This window comes from Myxine glutinosa, chromosome 2 (assembly GCF_964187855.1).
Source record: "Myxine glutinosa chromosome 2, kmMyxGlut1.1, whole genome shotgun sequence".
Classification (NCBI taxonomy): domain Eukaryota; kingdom Metazoa; phylum Chordata; class Myxini; order Myxiniformes; family Myxinidae; genus Myxine; species Myxine glutinosa.
In genome coordinates, this window is record NC_136262.1 from 213,849,527 (window position 1) to 213,855,138 (window position 5,612).

The window sequence follows — 5,612 nt, forward strand, 5'->3', positions numbered from 1 at the left end:
CTCTGATCAAAATGTGTTCAGTAATAAAAAGTAACATAATACTAAATAGTTACAGGTAATAAAATAAATATGCAAGCTTCATTGAAAATTGGATTCAATGGAACTTTCTTGTGAAGCAACAGTAATAGCTGTGTAGGATGCAAAAGCAGCAATATATATATATATATATATGATTTTTATAATTATTATTGAATACATGTGGTAGTAATTATGATTTGTGTGAAATAATGAACCAGCATTAAATTCACATGCCCAGTTGATAATAATTTATATGTAACGTTTACTTCACTGTTCAGACAGTTGTTGATTCATGTATCGGTGAACTGAGAGAACTCTTGGACGAACATGATGACAAGCAACTGAAGGCAGATCTGAAAGACGGTATATTCAAGGGGAACCATGCGATCACCAAGTCTTGCTGCAGCTTTGAAAAGGCCAGGGTCGATTTTATCACAGCTCTCATAGAAAATGTGAGCAAGAGGTAATGAAACAGTTCAGTTTAGAATGAGCTTATTTATATTATTATATTCAATTTATGGTGCTAGTAACCATCTCCATAGGTGAATTTACTCACCTGTGACCAGATTACCAATGGCAAAAAAACAACCAATCAATCCAATAAATTAATCAACCCAATAAATAAATGAATGAGTCAAATCAATCTTACTCTGCCGCTCACAGCACAATCAACACCAGATGGTTACAGGTACATCGGAGTCAGGTACCAACATATTCATAAGATATATTAATTTATTACAGAAATGATAAATCCTTCATATTGTTTAATGTTTTGTTTTCCTTCAGATTTCCAGACAAGCAACTGATGACAAGTATGTGCATTTTTGGTATGAGACCAGTCTCTCTCCTGCCAGAGGAGGAGCTGAGGGTGTGGGGTGACCAGTCCCTCTCTGTGATTCTGGACCACTTTTCTGTTCCACAGAATCATACCTACAGAGATACATCTTCAGGGGAACAGAAGACCTCTACAAGTGATACTATTGTTAACTGGGAGGAAACCATAGAAGAGTGGAAGCAGTTGAAGCAGGTTGTTAGGACTCAAGGTTACCCCAGAAATTCAACAGCAGCCCTATGGTCTCTAATACATGAGTACCATGCAACCCAGTTTCCCAAACTGCTAAAACCAGCAGGGTTTATCCTGACCCATCCCGTTCATACATCAGACTGTGAGAGGGCCTTCTCTTCTCAAAATCGGGTCACCACTCCATTGAGGAACAGACTCTCTGCTGAGCACTGTGACCAACTGATGCGAGTCATGCTGCAGGGTCCTGTACGACAGCAGTTCGACTTTGTCTCTGTCCTACAGGAGTCGAGGAGGGCAAAGCAGAGAGCAATATTTATTCAGAACTGAACATTCTTGGTTTTGATAACACCATCACCAAGGACATTGTGATTGACATGATTTTTCAGCAAAGCTGATGATTTACTGTCTAAGGTTAAGAACATTGTTTCTTGTCTTATGATAATCTATCTTCAGGGAGGCGGACATTGTCATGTGATCAAACAACATGACTTTTGATGTTTTCAATCAGTATTATTAAATGTGATCAATTGTGCTAATTCATGGCAACTTATGTGTTAAACTTATGTGTGGCATGGTTCATCATTTACGCTATAGGTTCTCATAGTGGTCCCTACCGCCCCCCAGTGGGCGCTGGGAACTTTCAGGGGGGTGCTCGAGAGTCCATGGGCGGTAGGGGGGCGCTGGCAATGATTTGGGGGGGCACTGGCGATTTAGAGGAGCAGCGGCGATTTGGAGCGCTCATTGGGCTTCCTGCAGTCTGAACAGGTTACCCAGCACCATTCGGCAAATTGGCCATCCAATCAACGACCAGATTCTTTCCCCCTTCGCATGGTTTTTATGATCACATATTCGCTGATGTCGTGTAGGTATTTTGTTGTCCATACATGCTCATGCAACAAACATGATAGTGTATGAAACCAGCAAAATACTATTGGCCGCCAATGCGGCCAATATTACAACACTAATTTTTGTCACGTGGTGCCATTTCAACCAATCGGCTTGAAAGAATCTTTTTATGTGGGATATAATACACTCTATTCGTGCTGGACTATTCAACGTGCCTGGTTCAACTTTACAGCCTGGCCTTGCCAGCACAGACATTGGGCAAGGTATGAACAGTCAGTGTTAGCGCTGGTGTTAGTCTTTCGACATTTTGGCGTGTTGATTTCGTTATTCAAAAAAGCTTCACGTCCGGTCGGCTTCAAGATGTCGGCCTCAAAGAAAAAGTGTCGTCAGTATTCCGTTGAATACATCAAGTATGGATTCATTCCATCTCCGACGAACAAACAGTTACCGATGTGTTTCTGGTGGGGTATCACGCTGTCCAATGAAGCAATGAAACCATCTCGACTGAGCGAGCACCTGAGTAAAAAGCACAGTGATAACGCTCGCGCAGAGGTCAGCTATTTCCAATCGCTGAAAGAGAAATTTGAGAAGCGATCCATTGTAACGACGATGTTCAAAGCCAGCCAAAAGCTTGTGGATAAAGGACTGGAAGCGTCGTATAAGCTGTCATTACTCATCCCCAGATCTGGAAAACCGTATTCAATCGGTGAACAGTTGATCAAACCAGCTGTTGGGGAAGTGATAAAAACCGTTATGGGCCAGGATCCGAATCCAGTTCTCTCGTCGATTGCGCTCAGCAATGATTCCGTGGCCAGGCGGATTGATGAAATGTCATCAGATGTAGAAGATAAGCTGTGTAGTGAGCTGAGAAGCACACACTTCGCCATCCAGCTGGATGAGTCCACTTTGCGTGACAGTGAAGCTCTGTTACTCTGCTACGTTCGCTTCATCCGTGATCACGAAATGGTGGAAGAAATGTTGTTTGCCCGCTCTCTCCAGACCGATACGAAGGGTTCTTCCATCTTCCAAACATTGGAGAAGTACTTTACTGATAAGAACATACCGATGGAGAACATTCTCGCTTGCGCGACGGACGGGGCACCAGTGATGGTTGGCCGCCAGCGTGGTTTTATTGCGCTTCTGAAGAGCCAGGTACCGTCCGTGTTCGCCATTCACTGTGTCGTGTACCGCCAGCATCTTGTAGAAAAAGCTCTCAGCACCAGACTTCATACATCACTCCAAACAGTAATCAAAGCAGTGAATAAAATCAAGGTGTCATCTCTGCATGATCGGCTGTTTCGTCAGCTTTGCCAGGAGAACGATGAGGCATTCGAGCGGCTCCTCTTGCACACCGAAGTTCGATGGTTGTCCAAAGGCACTTGTTTGACCCGTTTCCTCAACAGTGGTCGAGTTTCTGTCGGAAATTGATACGGAGCTATCGGAGAAAGTGAATGCGATTGAGCATGATGTGGCTTACCTCACGGACATATTCAGTATCCTGAATGATGTCAACAAACAACTCCAGGGTGACCATATGACACTGATTAAAGCAAAGAAAGTGATCGGCGCATTCCTAACCAAGGCGACTCTGCACAGGGAAACCCTCGGCCGCAGAGATATGCACCACTTTCCCCAGTTGGCAAAGGAAACTGCTGTTTCTGATGAAGAGCTGCTCGTTTATTGCAATCACCTTGAGAAGATTCGTGGAGATATGGAGCAGCGTTTCAGAGACATGCTAGAACTGTCGGTGCCAGCATGGATGATCAACCCATTCAAATGTGACATTCAAGATGTGAAGCGCGAATTACAGTACGAAATTATCAACCTCCACAATGATGAAGAGGCGAAGGCAAGATTGTCGCAGCATGAATACGGCAAATTCTGGATTCTGGAGCGGGGCGAATACCCCGCAATGTGGACAGAGGCAGAACTTTAACTGATGGCGGTCCCCACATCATACCTCGTTGAAAGAGGGTTCAGCGCCGTGAAGGTGCTGCTGACCAAGTATCGAAACCGCCTTGACATTACCAAGAGGGGTGATCTGCGTCTCTACCTCACTGAGATGGAGCCAGACGTTCGTAATCTCGCAGCGAGTCACCAGGGTAATCTTCACACTAACGGTATTTGGGCCTGTGATAACAGATTCCCAGTTTGCCTCACCTGGGCCTGTTCTGCTGAAACATTGGAGGTCGTGCAAAATAAAATAAAAAGTAAAGTAAAATAAAGTAAAATATTATTCAGAAAATATTTGGCTTCTGTTATTTTTGCTTCCTATCTACATACATTCTGGGTGTCCGACCACGAACGATAGGACAATGGGGTCATTGGGCCGGTCCAAGAGGGCAGAAGGGGGCGGTAGTCCAAAAAAGTTTGAGAACCACTGATTTACGCAATAAAAGCCACAGGGAGTGAGATAGTCGATTTGAATACAGAAAGAAACACACGTCTTTGTTTTCTTGACCATATTTATTTTTAATTAATACCCCGAGAATAATGATTTGACGAGCAAGAGTAAAATTTTATCTCAAAACAATTTTGTATAATCCCATCGTGTTTGGAAAAAATCTCATTGTTTTGTACACAGCATTTTTGTTTGTACATTGTTTTGAACATTTTTTTTTCTCCCATTGCCAAAATGCTCCAGGATAATCCCTGCAGATGGGACTCCCGTTCGACGTCCATCCAAGGGATATACACACAAGGATGCTTTGCCCTGCCTGCGAGACACCAGGATGACAGTTTATAGCTGGGCTGAGATTCAAATCCAGGCTAGATGGCTTAGAGGTGGGTGTGCTTACCTCCAGTTCATCTTGTCAGGCCGAATATATGTGCACCCCTCATCTGTTATTTATTTGTTTATTTGAAATTGTTATATCATTGCCAGATGAATAAAAACACGTGAAGTGGTGACAATGAAGCTCTTCCAACTCCAACTTATCATTCTTCACCCTCTCCCATACAGGTTTTCTTTGTGTCTGTCCGTTCTGGAGGAAGCAGTCAGGTGTACTTCATGACCCTCAACCGCCACTCCATCATGAATTGGTGACTCTTTAGCTGCCCTGGATACGTGTGGAGAATAGGAGAAGGCTGCTGGAAGAACTTTGAGGAGTTTCGAACCGTTAGCATTTGTCTTGGTTCAAATCTCTTCGGTTGTGACTTGTCCCCACATCTCACGGCTGCGGCTTTTCTGAGTTACATTTCATCTTATTTCCTGAGCACAAGGCACGTGATGGTATTTTAAATCTTCATATTCGCGTATCTTGACAGCTGCTTTTGACTTCTCATTATATGTTGGTTTTTTTCATTATTATATATGTAATTAGCTCATAAACTTGCATACACAAGTGGGGAATTTTTTTAAGGTTGCTTTTTGCAGCTGTCTGCAGAAGTTTCTCTTGCAGGTCTCATTGACACGAGACCATAGTTTTCAAGCTTTGTAATTTTATTCGGCACGCATACAACAACAACAACAACAACAACAACATGCATTTTAAAGGCCATTTTCCCTGCTAGAGCGGGGGTTAGCCTTGCGGTCCCCATGACAATCTTCTCCATTTTGCCCTATTTTCTGCATCTCTCCGTGTTAACCCCCTTGCCCGCATTTCTTCTTCCACCATCTTTAGCCAAGTCTTTCTCGGTCTTCCCCGTCTTCTACTTCCTTCTACATTCATTTCCATCACTCTTCTCAACCAGTCACTTTCATCCTTCCTCAACACATGACCAA

At 43.4% G+C, this 5,612-nt stretch overlaps 1 long non-coding RNA gene across 1 annotated transcript; it reads left to right on the forward strand.

Annotated features, from left to right (window-relative positions):
* Positions 1-389: 389 nt before the first annotated feature.
* Positions 390-5,232, forward strand: LOC137417961 (uncharacterized). Its single transcript, XR_013622460.1, has 3 exons — positions 390-481; positions 4,533-4,672; positions 4,851-5,232. It is a non-coding gene; the product is annotated as an uncharacterized LOC137417961 (long non-coding RNA).
* The last annotated feature ends 380 nt before the right edge of the window (positions 5,233-5,612 follow it).